The following is a 16711-nucleotide window of genomic DNA, read 5'->3' on the forward strand; positions in this document are numbered from 1 at the left end:
ATGAATCACGATGACTGATCACGGCACCTGGTGACCACAGTTTGAAATGGACGGCGGCGCCGCGACGCGTGCAAATCATGCACCCTATGTTCTGCACATTAATATTACCAAGTTTGATACTCGTACGGTAATTAGTTTTCATGTTATAACGTGTTAAATAGGGAAAGTTTAATTATAACCACCCAATATGTTAAGTTTACAAAGAAGACCATGGTTTTAGAATCGACAATGTAGTCTGAAATTAATCATCACAAATAAATTGTTTTGATTGCAACTGTGATGAAAGCTGGAAAAATACAAAAAAAAAAATGGTTCAAATGGCTCTGAGCACTATGGGACTCAACTGCTGAGGTCATTAGTCCCCTAGAACTTAGAGCTAGTTAAACCTAACTAACCTAAGGACATCACAAACATCCATGCCCGAGGCAGGATTCGAACCTGCGACCGTAGCGGTCTTGCGGTTCCAGACTGCAGCGCCTTTAACCGCACGGCCACTGCGGCCGGCGGAAAAATACAATTTAGTAATCTAAGTTGCTGGTCCTCGCTCTTACATTATGTTGAAACTTTATATATACTTTTTTGTTGGACGTATTTGATTTCATTTTAGTTGGCTATGATAAACGAATCACGTGAACCATTCTGCCGCAGAAACCGTGACGTACCGAAATCTTTGACAGCCAGGACGGCGATAGTTAACAACCAAATTAGTAGTTCGTGCTGACAGGCCGTTCTGCCATCTTGATGGCCTCTCTTATCTTCATCTTAATGGTAAGTGGCTGCGTGGCTGGGATGCATCGAGCAACCGCTCTTATCTTCATTTTTACCACCGCCGTTTGTGAAATGGACTGAGCTGTGTATAACTCCCGTATTTTACTAGTCTTGTAGCTCAGTCTATAGTCGCAGCCCAGCTCCTGAAATTTTGGCGAATAAGCTTGTCCACGGCATCTTTAGAGCAACACAGAATCTCTGAAATTTTGTTGCTGCCACTTTTCATCGATTTCATACATCTCATGCAACTAATAAGGATTAAAGACTAACATTTCCAGAATTAGAGTACTTCACCTCCATCCACCTTGATGTTCCCAACCAACCAAGTCACCGGATACCAAGGTGCCCCTGCCATGTGAACACTGATGAGATACGGAATAGAATGGCACACGCAGCTGTAACCTAATGTTGTCTGCCAGCAAAAGTATCCGATACGCTGTTTCTTCGATGCACGTTATACATACTTCATCACGCCATCACATACCCTAAAGAATGTTATTAAACCGATGTCCGACTCGAAGAACATACCCTTATATGATACAAAATAAAATACACTACTGGCCATTAAAATTGCTACACCACGAAGATGACGTGCTACAGACGTGAAATTTAACCGACAGGAAGAAGATGCTGTGATACGCAAATGATTTGCTTTTCAGAGCATTCACACAAGTTTGGCACCGGTGGCGACACCTACAACGTGCTGACACGAGGAAAGTTTCCAACCGATTTCTCATACACAAACAGCAGTTGACCGGCGTTACCTGGTGAAACGTTGTTGTGATGCTTCGTATAAGGAGGAGAAATTCGTACCATCACGTTTCCGACTTTTATAAAGCTCGGATTGTGACCTATCGCGATTGCGGTTTATCGTATCGCGACATTGGTGCTTGCGTTGATCGAGATCCAATGACTGTTAGCAGAATATGGAATCGGTGGGTTCAGGAGGGTAATACGGAATGCCGTGCTGGATCCCAACGGCCTCGTATCACTAGCAGTCGAGATGACAGGCATCTTATCCGCATGGCTGTAACGGATCGTGCAGCCACGTCTCGATCCCTGAGTCAACAGATAGGGACGTTTGCAAGACAACAACCATCGGCACGAACACGTCGACGACATTTGCAGCAGCATGGACTATCAGCTCGGAGACCATGGATGCAGTTACCCTCGACGCTGCATCACATACAGGAGTGCCTGCGATGGTGTACTCAACGACGCACGTGGCTGCACGAGATGGTCGCATCCGTGTTTGGCGACATCGCGGTCAACGCACACCGGAAGCGTGTATTCGTCATCGCCATACTGGCTGATCACCCGGCGTGATGGTATGGTGTGCCACTGGTTACATGTCTCAGTCACCTCTTATTCGCATTGACGGCACTTTGAACAGTGGACGTTACATGTCAGATGTGTTACGGTCCGTGGCTCTATCCTTCATTCGATCCCTACGAAACACTACATTTCAGCAGGATAATGCACGACAGCATGTTGCAGTTCTTGTACAGGCCTTCTGGATACAGAAAATGTTCGACTGCTGCCGTGACCAGCACATTCTCCAGATCTCTCCCCAATTGAAAACGTCTGGTCAATGGTGGCCGAGCAACTGGCTCGTCACAATACGCTAGTCACTGCTCTTGATATTGTGTTGATGCTGCATGCGTGTACCTGTACACGCCATCCAAGCTCGTTTGACTCAATGCTCTAGCGTATCGAGACGTTATTACGGCCAGAGGTGGTTGTTCTGGCTACTGATTTCTCAGGATCTATGCACCCAAATTGCGTGAAAATGTAATCACATGGCAGTTCTAGTATAATATATTTGTCCAATGAATACCCGCTTATCATCTGCGTTTCTTCTTGGTGTAGCAATTTTAATGGCCAGTAGTGTAGTCCGACGTTTCGGTCAGAGCTACAAGTTCTTTTAACGATAAAACATCTTCAAAATTATCAATTTCACAAAAAACTACAAGTTCTTACAACTTCAGAGCATCTGAACAATCAATTTATAAACATTACAAAATATTTAAAATACAGGGTGTTCGTAAATTGCCGTTATAAGCTTCTAGAGGTGGTGAGTAGATAATATGAATTGGAAACCACGTCCGGAGTTCTACAGTCATTTGAAAGCATGAAACTTCCTGGCAGATTAAAACTGTGTGCCCGACCGAGACTCGAACTCGGGACCTTTGCCTTTCGCGGGCAAGTGCTCTACCAACTGAGCTACCGAAGCACGACTCACGCCCGGTACTCACAGCTTTACTTCTGCCAGTACCTCGTCTCCTACCTTCCAAACTTTACAGAAGCTCTCCTGCGAACCTTGCAGAACTAGCACTCCTGAAAGAAAGGATATTGCGGAGACATGGCTTAGCCACAGCCTGGGGGATGTTTCCAGAATGAGATTTTCACTCTGCAGCGGAGTGTGCGCTGATATGAAACTTCCTGGCAGATTAAAACTGTGTGCCCGACCGAGACTCGAACTCGGGACCTTTGCCTTTCGCGGGCAAGTGCTCTACCAACTGAGCTACCGAAGCACGACTCACGCCCGGTACTCACAGCTTTACTTCTGCCAGTACCTCGTCTCCTACCTTCCAAACTTTACAGAAGCTCTCCTGCGAACCTTGCAGAACTAGCACTCCTGAAAGAAAGGATATTGCGGAGACATGGCTTAGCCACAGCCTGGGGGATGTTTCCAGAATGAGATTTTCACTCTGCAGCGGAGTGTGCGCTGATATGAAACTTCCTGGCAGATTAAAACTGTGTGCCCGACCGAGACTCGAACTCGGGACCTTTGCCTTTCGCGGGCAAGTGCTCTACCAACTGAGCTACCGAAGCACGACTCACGCCCGGTACTCACAGCTTTACTTCATATCAGCGCACACTCCGCTGCAGAGTGAAAATCTCATTCTGGAAACATCCCCCAGGCTGTGGCTAAGCCATGTCTCCGCAATATCCTTTCTTTCAGGAGTGCTAGTTCTGCAAGGTTCGCAGGAGAGCTTCTGTAAAGTTTGGAAGGTAGGAGACGAGGTACTGGCAGAAGTAAAGCTGTGAGTACCGGGCGTGAGTCGTGCTTCGGTAGCTCAGTTGGTAGAGCACTTGCCCGCGAAAGGCAAAGGTCCCGAGTTCGAGTCTCGGTCGGGCACACAGTTTTAATCTGCCAGGAAGTTTCATATCAGCGCACACTCCGCTGCAGAGTGAAAATCTCATTCTGGAAACATCCCCCCAGGCTGTGGCTAAGCCATGTCTCCGCAATATCCTTTCTTTCAGGAGTGCTAGTTCTGCAAGGTTCGCAGGAGAGCTTCTGTAAAGTTTGGAAGGTAGGAGACGAGGTACTGGCAGAAGTAAAGCTGTGAGTACCGGGCGTGAGTCGTGCTTCGGTAGCTCAGTTGGTAGAGCACTTGCCCGCGAAAGGCAAAGGTCCCGAGTTCGAGTCTCGGTCGGGCACACAGTTTTAATCTGCCAGGAAGTTTCATATCAGCGCACACTCCGCTGCAGAGTGAAAATCTCATTCTGGAAACATCCCCCAGGCTGTGGCTAAGCCATGTCTCCGCAATATCCTTTCTTTCAGGAGTGCTAGTTCTGCAAGGTTCGCAGGAGAGCTTCTGTAAAGTTTGGAAGGTAGGAGACGAGGTACTGGCAGAAGTAAAGCTGTGAGTACCGGGCGTGAGTCGTGCTTCGGTAGCTCAGTTGGTAGAGCACTTGCCCGCGAAAGGCAAAGGTCCCGAGTTCGAGTCTCGGTCGGGCACACAGTTTTAATCTGCCAGGAAGTTTCATATCAGCGCACACTCCGCTGCAGAGTGAAAATCTCATTCTGGAAACATCCCCCAGGCTGTGGCTAAGCCATGTCTCCGCAATATCCTTTCTTTCAGGAGTGCTAGTTCTGCAAGGTTCGCAGGAGAGCTTCTGTAAAGTTTGGAAGGTAGGAGACGAGGTACTGGCAGAAGTAAAGCTGTGAGTACCGGGCGTGAGTCGTGCTTCGGTAGCTCAGTTGGTAGAGCACTTGCCCGCGAAAGGCAAAGGTCCCGAGTTCGAGTCTCGGTCGGGCACACAGTTTTAATCTGCCAGGAAGTTTCATATCAGCGCACACTCCGCTGCAGAGTGAAAATCTCATTCTGGAAACATCCCCCAGGCTGTGGCTAAGCCATGTCTCCGCAATATCCTTTCTTTCAGGAGTGCTAGTTCTGCAAGGTTCGCAGGAGAGCTTCTGTAAAGTTTGGAAGGTAGGAGACGAGGTACTGGCAGAAGTAAAGCTGTGAGTACCGGGCGTGAGTCGTGCTTCGGTAGCTCAGTTGGTAGAGCACTTGCCCGCGAAAGGCAAAGGTCCCGAGTTCGAGTCTCGGTCGGGCACACAGTTTTAATCTGCCAGGAAGTTTCATATCAGCGCACACTCCGCTGCAGAGTGAAAATCTCATTCTGGAAACATCCCCCAGGCTGTGGCTAAGCCATGTCTCCGCAATATCCTTTCTTTCAGGAGTGCTAGTTCTGCAAGGTTCGCAGGAGAGCTTCTGTAAAGTTTGGAAGGTAGGAGACGAGGTACTGGCAGAAGTAAAGCTGTGAGTACCGGGCGTGAGTCGTGCTTCGGTAGCTCAGTTGGTAGAGCACTTGCCCGCGAAAGGCAAAGGTCCCGAGTTCGAGTCTCGGTCGGGCACACAGTTTTAATCTGCCAGGAAGTTTCATATCAGCGCACACTCCGCTGCAGAGTGAAAATCTCATTCTGGAAACATCCCCCAGGCTGTGGCTAAGCCATGTCTCCGCAATATCCTTTCTTTCAGGAGTGCTAGTTCTGCAAGGTTCGCAGGAGAGCTTCTGTAAAGTTTGGAAGGTAGGAGACGAGGTACTGGCAGAAGTAAAGCTGTGAGTACCGGGCGTGAGTCGTGCTTCGGTAGCTCAGTTGGTAGAGCACTTGCCCGCGAAAGGCAAAGGTCCCGAGTTCGAGTCTCGGTCGGGCACACAGTTTTAATCTGCCAGGAAGTTTCATATCAGCGCACACTCCGCTGCAGAGTGAAAATCTCATTCTGGATTTGAAAGCATGTTGGTGACGTGACCACTTTTACAACTAACTGATCAGTAGTGACACAGTACATTACTCGTTTCACAGTTTCACTCGTTAATAGACAAAGATACTGGTTGTGTACTCGTTAACGGGTTTTCTTCAACATGATGCAGTACTTCGGGTGCGCGCCGTCTCCTTGGAGATCCACAGTCACACCTGCTGACGGTGAAGGTACCCTTTCTCGAAGTCATTGCGTAATTATGGCCAAAAGGGTATGCGATGGAGTGGACGGTGTGGAGAACGATCTTCATAGAGACGACGAACAGCTCATCCATTACCGTGAACTTCCCATTCAGAAGGATCATGTCGGCGTATTATGCAAACGTGTAGTCAACTACGTTGCTCTTATTATGTCTCCAAACATGTCAAATACGGGGTGCCTAGGAATCCATCGTACACGGTTCGCTAGACAATCAAATCAAACAAGTCGTATTAATAAGTTTTATTATAAAAAGTAACTGACAATACTTAACTTTGACAATTACACAGATGTGTCGCCAGGAAAGGGCGACATACGAAATAATGAATCTTCTTCAGTATAATAATTCCAAGTCTGAGCTACATAGAGTGTACAAGCGAAGTGACGAGCGTTGACGCTTCTGTTCAAGTCACTAGTCTTAAAGCTACTATTCAACTGGGCCGTCGCTAGTCGGTCGCGGCGCTTATGACCTCTTCACATAGGGGTCGAAGCTGTCGCATTGTCGTCCTGGATGGGGGACCGGTCAGCGTGCGATTCGCTGACATCTTCTCACAGCCATCTCTTCTGTATCGTTCCCGACTGGCGTGCCGGGGCTTGACTTTACGCCATAACAGCTCTAATACTCACAGACACGTGAATGAGGCTTGAAACAGGTCAGAGTGATAGAGCAGACGTCAAATGGCATCAGCGATCCGACGTAACCACCCCCCCCCCCCTCCCGACTGCCACGTTGCATACCTACCAAGCAAACATTTTTTTTTCAAACGGCTGTTTCGTACGTTTCCTGTTCAAAACATTATGTACTCACTCCCCTGTACAAGTCCTAGAGTTTTATAATGGGAATTTCCGAACAACTTGTATATACTACAGATAATCAATAAAAAACTTTTCTAACGAAAGTAGCTTATTCGTGTGGTCTTTAGTGTGCTGAATTTTATATGATAATAAAAAATTAGTTAAGCGATCATTTCTGACAATTAACACATTACATGAAATCGTTTTTATAGAATTAAAAAAATATTGTAGTATCGAAAGTATTCTGAACGTTCCATGCCGACTCTCTTCTCTCTCCCATTGCTGCTAATCTTAGCTATCCAACAGTACCGGCTGTTTGGGAAGTGGGCAAAGGTTCAAATGTGTGTGAAATGTTATGGGACTTAACTGCTAAGGTCATCAGTCCGTAAGCTTACACACTACTTAACCTAAATTATCCTAAGGACAAACACACACACCCCTGCCCGAGGGAGGACTCGAACCTCCGCCGGGACCAGCCGCACAGTCCATGACTGCAGCGCCCAGACCGCTCGGCTAATTCCTCGCGGCTGGGCAAAGGTATTTCCAAATAATGCTTGATGATGAAGCCATTGCTGGGCCATTGAGGTCATGCCTTACACCACCGAGAAGCGTAAGGACTTCTACGGAAAGTGTAATTCGCAGTGGGGCGTGGTGGGAGTGCTTAATTCATTTAATAATGGATGTAACCGTATTTATAAATGTAACACTTTATCCATGGTAAAGTTTGGTGTGGCCAACACAGTAACTTATTTGATATGTTGTAAAAAACTTGTAGTCCAAGTGTGCTACCATGGACTGCAAGTTTCTTACAACATAATGCTTCATGGTCACTCATAATTAATAAATGCCTCGAACGCCATTTTCTTCAACTCCTTGCCATCTTATTTCCGTAACCAAACTGAACTATTCGACAAAACTTGAGGACTTGTTCCGTATTATACCTGTCGTGAAATGGATAAAATTGAGTAGCTACATGTTCTTTTATATCTGGCCATTTTTTTCCTAAAATATTACAGGGCGCACCCGTAAAGGTTTTCGAGCGCACTGGGGCTCCCTGGCGCACACTTTGAGAACCACTGTTCCAGATATTAGAGAAAGGGGTATTTCTTTTAATAAATATCAAGTATTTGATTGGACGACACTATCTGAAGCCCAGATTGGGTGATGATTATTGTTATAGACTATTATTATATACCTGACTAAAAATAGTGTGAAGATTTCAGGCGACAGTTGTTTTCAGGAATATATGTATCTGAAGAGCTTTTTAGAAACTAAGTGTTACTCGGAAGAACAGAAGTTTAAACTATCCGTGGAAGAAAGGTGGATATGCTTTCTTAAGAAAACCGAAAATCCTGAACGCAAATGCCAACTGCTAAAATTATGCGAGTATTTGTTTCCTGTTCCCGCACACAACACCACTGTGGAAAGAGTATTTACGCTGATGTCGGCCCAGTGGACTGATGAAAGAAATCGACCGCTTCCAGGGACTGTGGCTTCAATCTTACAGTGCCATTTTAGCTACAAGCTGACTTGCCTGGAGTTTTATAAATACATAAAAGGGAAAAAAGACTTGCTGAAAAAGGTGGAATCTTCCGAAAAATGTGGTGTATCAACTACTTCTGCCGCAACAAGTTCCATGTAATTGTATTATAAATAAAAAGTAATTATATTAAATAAATTGCTTACTTCAGTTCTATACCCCCATCTCAGAGTAACCCGACGAAGACACAGATATAGCAACCCTAGTATAAACATCTACACGTCAGAGACAGTGCTTGGAAGGAGACTGAACAATTTGTTCAGAGATCAAGTAAGAATAATACTGTATTCACTCTATTTGTGTGGTTTATTAGTAATGTGTACTACAATTACATCAAATTTCGTATAACCTGAAATAGCTTTTCTAACGGTCAGCAGTAACCCGATTATTTTGCCCCTAAGAGACTGTTGAAATAGTTCATGTATGAATCTCGCACAAAGAAATCTTGCACATTTGCAAATCCACCACCCCTGGCAAATGCTACAAGATTTTTAGATGGTTGTGATTCAATTTGATCTATGTCATAATGGTTTGTTGCTGTTCTCCAGGAAAGCATCCCGAAGTAGACTGTGCAGATAACAACTTACAATGATTAAATCCAGTGTTGTATCAGGCTTTACAGCCAACGGCATATAAAAACGCGAAATATTTTACTTAATAACGCAAAAGAGTTTTCAGACACTCTACGAGCTTGGCAGAGACGGTAATTAAAAATTGTGTTCTTGTTGTGGATACTTGCAGCTGGCCGAGAATAGGATTTCATCATCTTTGCAAGCAATCGTGATGCCTCATCCCTTACAACATGTGGCACAACGATGTCAGAAGTGGTCAGTTTACAAGGAGGTTAAAAAAGTGTCATTTCTGAAATGTTGCCCTATATTACTCTCGTCAAAAATTCCGCTGTCACCTTCCTTTCAGAAGGAGGCAACATCAGTAAACATGAATTTGTAGCTAGAGCATCGACGGTAGCAAGCAGCACAAAGGACAAAAAATGTTTGTAATTAAAGAACAGGGGTCCACTATTGGCAGGGGAAAAATTCGCACACGCTTTCCACCAATAGCTCCAACACGATTTGGAAAATACCATTTACGTTCAAATTCCTGAGACTTTGCTGTCAAATCATCTGATGATGGTGGCTGCAGAAACATAGGCACTGATTTCTTTCGGAGTACTGACAGTGAGATTTCTACTATTCTGCTGATGTAACTCTGCGGTATTCTGAATGAAAAGGCTAATGATATAAATGACTCTACTGTCGCCATGTACCTAGAAACGAAACAAAATTAAATTAAAATTCATAAAATAAGATCGACATACACATGAGATTGAAAGTTATACATAAGTGCACTGTATAATTTAGAACAGGATGTGACGTAATGTTTCGTTAATATAAAACTGACATAATGCAAGTGAATGTAGTAAAAGTAGACGGAGAAATATTGAATCGAGTCCTCTAAGTGGGGAAGTACCTAGAATGGTGTCCCACAGAGTTCAGTATTGGATCCATTAGTGTTCTTAATATACTGTTAGTAATGCCATGAAGATGAAAAGCTAGTCCTTTTGCTGATGATGCGAGTATAGTAATCACACCCAAAAAACAAGAATTAGCTGAGGAATTTGTAAGTAATGCTTCCAGTAAAGTATTAAGTGGTTCTCTGCAAATGGACTCTCACAAAATTTTGAGAAAACACAGTATATACAGTTCTGTACAGTAAATGGCATAACATCATTGATAAACATAGAGTCTGAACAGTAGTCCGTTGCTAAAGCAGAATATTCAAAATTTCTGGGTGTGTGCACTGAGGAGAAATTGAACTGGAAGTAACGCATTGATGATCTGCTGAAACGTTAGAGTTCAGCTACTTATGCTATTAGGGTTATAGCAAATTTTGGTGATAAACATATCAGTAAATTAGCCTACTATGCCTGTTTTCATTCACTAGTCTCATATGACATCATATTTCGGCGTAATTCGTCATTAAGAGAAAAAGTATTCATTGCACAAAAGCGTGTAACCGGCATAATAGCTGGAGCCCACCCAAGATCACCTTCCAGATATCTATTTAAGGAACTGCGGATATTCACAGTACCTTCACAATACATACGTCCACTTATGAAATTTGTTATTAATATTCACATCTCAATTCAAAAATAATAGCAAAGTGCATAGCTATAACACTAGAAGAAAGGATGATCTTCATCATTCTGGGTCAAATCTGTCTTTGCCACAGAAAGGGGTGAACTATGGTGCCACAAAAGTCTTTGGTCATTCACCTAACAGCATTAAAAGTCTGTCAGATAACCAACCAGCACATAAAATTAAATAAAAGAATTTCTGAATGGTAACTCCTTCTACTCGATAGATGGATTTTTATACATGAAGTAGTAATTGTAAAAAAAAAAATAATAAAAAAGATTAATTATATAATGTAAAGGAACCTTATGTTAAACTGATAGGTGCCACATTATTACGAGACGTCGTGTTAATTTTATGATTTATGGAACACGTATTAATGTTATGTAAAGAAATCGTCATCAAGCCTCGTCCTGAAAATGGGATGTGTTTCCATTGTGTAGCTGTTGGAGTAGAATGTCTTCTTCATGATAATTTTCTTCCAGCAGCAAGCACAACAATAAATCGTGATCTCTCATTTTGAGAAACGTGCGTCTGCTACCACGAACTGCTCACGACTGAGAAGCCCGGCTACTTGCACGTGGCGCCCCCAGACAGCGCGCTCGGCGCTAGCGTCCTCAAAAAAGATTCTTCAACTCGTAATTCGCCCGTAGTGCAGTATACGGCTTTCGTTCCAGGGCTAAAAACAATTCCGTTGCGTTAGTTACATTTAGTACGCAGCTACATGTAAAACAAACGTGAAGTAGCCAGCGACCACATTTTTCAGTGCAAACACATCAAATTTTATGTGAAATGTTTTTGGAAATTACGTATCAAAATAACTAAGGCCAATATGGAAAAAATATACACTACAACATCAAGCTATGATATAAAAATATAAGATATGAAAAAATCAAATTAATTTCCTCAGAATCGAATAAGAAATATTATGTAGTGAAGAAAACGCGCAAATCCGAAAGAAGTGGTTTTTGAATTTTTAAAGGAGAAGTCGATCCGAAAAACTGTATTTAGGATTTAATGTAGCTTTGCTTCATTTACATCAGTATTTTTTACTACAAGATATTCGGAAAATACTTTTTTCTCATATACTGCATCAGCCGCGAGCCACAACAGCTTAGTAGGACCCGCTGTTTATAGTGTGCACTGCGATGGCGGCAGCCGAGAGCCGTATCGTATGAACCGTACCTTAACGAGCGTTATAGTACTGTATTCGTCCTTTCAAGAGCTTTCGCACGCCAGTAAAAAAGGTACGAGGGTTGCCCAGAAAGTAATGCACCGCATGTTTTTCTTCAACACTTCTTTATTGAACATAATTAGAATCACACACACACACGAAAGACTGGTGCTTTATCTACACACACTATTTTTTCAATTAATCTCCATCTCGTTCTATGGCCTTCCTACGGCGTGTATGGCCTGTCGGTACCAATCCTTGTCCTGGTGACGGAGCCAGTGCTTCACTGTGTGAATCACATCCTCATCGGCCTCAAAATGTCTTCCACGAATGGCATCCCTTAATGATCCAAACAAGTGGAAGTCCGAGGGGACTGTGTCAGGTGTGACAGCCGTGGATGGTCTCCCCGACCGCTGCAAATCGTGGAGCTCCGTCCAACCGCCTTCTGATGACCTCACCCTGCGTTCCCAACGACTAACTGTACTTCGGCCGACAGCAGATGCTGTAAACTAGCGTTTATGAATATTCCCCACAGTTTCTGTTCCTGCAGTAAGAAATTCAATGACGGTACGTTGCTTGTAACGTACGTACATCACCTACAGAAGCCATTTTGAAACTGTCCTGCAGCTATGCTATCTGTCGGAAGTGACGGAAATTGGCACGCTCACTCAGATGACTTCAAATAATACGTACATAACGTTTCGCATTGGTAGCATTGTTTTCGGCTGAGAAAAAAAATGCGGTGCATTACTTTCTGGGCAACCCTCGTATACAGTTCCATTAAAAAAAAAAACATTCTGTCTTAAATATCTACGTTGATGCAAGAGGTAAGAAAGGTATTACTAATACAAATAAATGACGAGGCGCTCTTCAATCTCCTATCATTTACTGAAAACATTTTTTTGATACTTTCAACCGTTTACGAAATAAAAGAGGTACAAATTTCAGGTGTTCCAGCCTGTATACAAAGAGCGTTTCAGAAGGAATAGAAATAGTTTAGGAGGGGGGGGGGTAGTGTGGACTAATTCGAATATATTCCATATAACAAGCGTCCTGGAAGATGGATCGGCAGAAATGGTCACGTTTCTTGGTCACCAAGTCCCCTAAATTTTTGACTGTCGGAATGTTTGGAAGGCGAAATGTACAAAAAAAAGTAATCGTAAGAGACGAACTAGACGTTCGGATTATGAGCAGTCTCTCATAAAAGAACTCTAAGACAATCTCAGAGGAGCTACACATGGTGTTCTCAAGAGAATTCGAAAGTACGTTGAAGTTGGAGACGAAAATTACGAAAATCAACTTTGAACTTAGTCATCTACCTTTGTTTAACAGGCCGGCCAGTGTGGCCGAGCGGTTTTAGGCACTTCAGTCTGGAACCGCGCGACCGCTACGGTCGCAGGTTCAAATCCTGCTTCGGGCATGGCTGTGTGTTATGTCCTTAGGTTAGTTAGGTTTAAGTAGTTCTAAGTTCTAGGGGACTGATGACCTCAGATGTTAAGTTCCATAGTGCTCAGAGCCATTTGAACCTTTTTTTTCTTTTTTTTTTTTTGTTTGACACCTTCTGTGAGTATTTATATGGGTTACATTGTAACAGCAGTATCTATGTAACCAATAAAAATTTATGTGGGAACTTTTATTCGAATTTGTCCATGCTATCATCTCACAAAATATTAACTATTTCTCCTCAAATACCATGTGTGCGTAGATTTCGCTATTGACGACGACTTTTGGTTCGAAAAACGTAATGAGTTCTGGCTCCCACGACCTGCAAGGACGTATTTTCTTTTTTCCCGCAACGGATTTAGAACGACTTCCGTCTGTGATGTGTACACTGATCAGCCAAAACTCCCACCGCGACGTTGGATGCCGCCTGATAGTGTTGCGGGCACGTGACACGGTAACAAAAGTATGTAAGCGGAGCAGACACGGATAGCGGATCAGCCTAGGGAAGATGTAGGCTGCAAACGGGTAGATCTACTGAGATAAGCGACTCTGACAAAGAGCAGATAATTATTATGCAGAGCCTGTGAACGAGTATCTGGAAAACGGTGAAGTTGGTCGAATGTTCACGTGTTACTGTCGTGAGCATCTACGGAAGGAGGTAGAAGGACAGTGTAACTACCACTATGCGCTAAATGATTGGACGTCCAAGACTCTTCACAGAACGTGGGGTTCTGACGCTTGTCTGCTCTGTAAAGTATGATGGTGGTGATCTGTGGCATCTCTGCCGAAAGAGCGCAGTGCTGTTGCACGCACAAGTGTTTCGGAGCACACCATTCATTGTATGTTGTTGAACATGGAGATCCGTAGCCGACCATCTGTACGTGTTCACGCGATGACCCAAACACATCGTCAATTATGATTGCAGTGGGCACGGGACCATCCGGAATCGACAGCAGATCAATGGAAACCTGTCGACTCTTCCAGTGAATCACATTTTTGCTACACTGGGTCGATGGTCGTCACCAGAGAAGCCGTCATCGAGGTGAACGGCGGCTACAAACGTGCAGCGTGCCTCTGGTGCAGGCTGGTGGGAGCAGTGTTTTGCTATTGGAGACATTCTCTTGCGCTTGCATGGAACCTGTGGTAGAATCGAAGGCACGCTGACAGCGGCGAAGCACTTGCTTGATATCTTCCCCGACGGCGATGTCATCTTTCAACAGTATAATTGTCCATGTATCGGAGCCAGAACCGTGCTACAGTGGCTTAAGGAGCTTTATAGTGAACTCACGTTGATGTCTCGGTGACCAAATTCCCCTGATATAAATTCTATGGAACCTGTCTGGATCGCTATCGGGCGCCATCACCGCGTACGCAAATCAGCAGCCCGTTATTTACGCGAGTGCGCAGACATACCTCCTCAAACCTACCAAAAAACTGTCGGATCGCTGACAGGCAGAGTCAGTGACGTATTTCATCCCATTTTGGAACTTTGTGGTAAGATCCTATGGGACCAAACTGCTGAGGTCATCAGTCCCTAAGCTTACACAATACTTAAGGGGCTCCGGAACGCCCTATACTTGCAATGTTAAAATAACGCTTATAAATTACATCTTTCCTCACAAAGTGTTTGAGGTAGGAAGTTGAACTTTTTACAGATTATTTATTGGAATATAGGCTACAACTTAACACAGGGATTTTACAAAATTTTAGTTCAGTTATTAAAGATGATTTTTTTTCAATTGTAATGAAAATTCACAACATTTTTTTGCAATTTTTTATTTATATATTCAAAAATATACAGTTTTTTGGAAAAAGGCTGTGTTAAATTATGCATAAGGTACTGTGTAACATTTACTGAAAGTTTGAAACAAATATGTTTGGAAGATCCTTAGAAAACATGTAATTAGTATGAGAAAATACAAGTTTTGGAAATCGAGCGACAAAGATTGGATTAACTTTTTAGTGCATTCCAGGTCCATAGGATGGATTATCTTCATCCTCTGCAAACTACTCCTCCAGCTTCCTCTTGTTCCTCCTCCTGTTTACTCTTGCTTGTATTTCTAGACCCTTTACAGCCCTATCTGCAGCCCGAAGGCGTTCCTTGTCTAAAGCAAGCATCGCTCGTACCATGTTAGAACCTATCTTCATTCCCATATTTCTAAATACCTTGCACCTTACAATGTTGCCATCATTGAAAGTCGCAACAGCATCATACACACCAAAGTGAAGTGTTTCTATTCCAACAAATACAGTCTTGGGGATTTTCGACCATATAACACTATTTACACTTTCATTGGGGTTTTGAGTTTTTCCGTCAATACACTTTTTCAACAGTTCAGGTGCTGCTAAGTCTCTGAAAATAGGTTTTATCACCTCCATTATTGCATGAGGCAGACTATGCTTATGAGTGTACACTTCACCAGTTAGTAATCCTTTGTTATATTTACACCAACTGTCTTCTTCTTTGGGACACAAGCTATGTTGGGGATTTTCATCGGTTGAAGAAGTATGAAAAAAAAAGAGCCCAAACAGCCTTCTTCATTTCGTCGACACTTTTTCTAATAACTTTACTTTTACTCATTATTATACTTCAACAAAACAGGGACTCAAGAAACAGAATTAATTACGAATATTTTCGAGATAACGACAGAGTAAATAAACATGAAACAATCGACAATCACACCAGCGATATATATTGAACCATCACAGGTTAGCCACAACACATACTTTATCTCACATCACTAAAATGTACCTGATGAACACGGACGTTAATAATAACACCATTTGACAGCAGTTTAACAGCGCCACAGTGGATCACGCCCATGTAGAACACATTTCAAAAAAAATTTAAAAATAGTTGTAGTCTTCGGAATTGAATAAATTATATATCTATTAAAAGGTAATAGTCTGCAGATTCAGAAAACGCAAAAAAGTAAAAATTGAACTTTTCATGATTTTGAGCCTTTCCGGAGCCCCTTAATGTAACTTAAACTAAATTACGCTAAGGACAACACACACACCCATGCCCGAGGGAGGACTCGAACCTCCGACGGGGGCAGCCGCGCGAACCGTGACAAGGCGCCCAGACCGTGCGGCTACCCCGCGCGGCTAAGTGTACAGTGAACTTGCTTTAACTCAAAGAGAAAAAAACCACATCTTCTCGCCACTCATACTCTTTTAACCTAGTTGCAGTTTTCCCCGCATAGAGAACGCATGATTTGTTCAAGGCAGGTCTACAGATCTTCGCCGGACAATGGGTCGAGAAATCTGCGTCACAGACCTTATTAGAGACCTTAATCGAGCTCGCGAGTTGTGTTTCCATCTGCAAGAAAGGCAGTATGAGTCACATTAGTCATGCTCTGCAAAGAACTCAGGATATTCTATGCATCGAGGTGGCAGGCTTCGTTGTTACTTGCCGGATGCACCCCACTCGCTCAGTATCTCACATCTCCGATCACATCTCCTGGCCAGTATACTGACTGGACACTGAATTTCCGTGGCACTGCATACCCCACTAGGGGACTCTACATTCTGAGTAACTGTGTGTTTCAAATTCTTGGCTCCATAATTTCATGGAATTTCCCATATCAAGAGAGAGAGAGAG

The 16711-nt window shown here is 43.5% G+C and overlaps 1 protein-coding gene across 1 annotated transcript in view; it reads left to right on the plus strand.

The window, feature by feature from the left end:
- LOC126183937 (Down syndrome cell adhesion molecule-like protein Dscam2) overlaps nucleotides 1–16711 on the plus strand; it is a 461766-nt gene that overhangs the window by 223312 nt on the left and 221743 nt on the right. The window lies entirely within an intron of this gene.

Source organism: Schistocerca cancellata, chromosome 4 (assembly GCF_023864275.1).
Source record: "Schistocerca cancellata isolate TAMUIC-IGC-003103 chromosome 4, iqSchCanc2.1, whole genome shotgun sequence".
In the NCBI taxonomy this organism is placed as follows: Eukaryota; Metazoa; Arthropoda; class Insecta; order Orthoptera; family Acrididae; genus Schistocerca; species Schistocerca cancellata.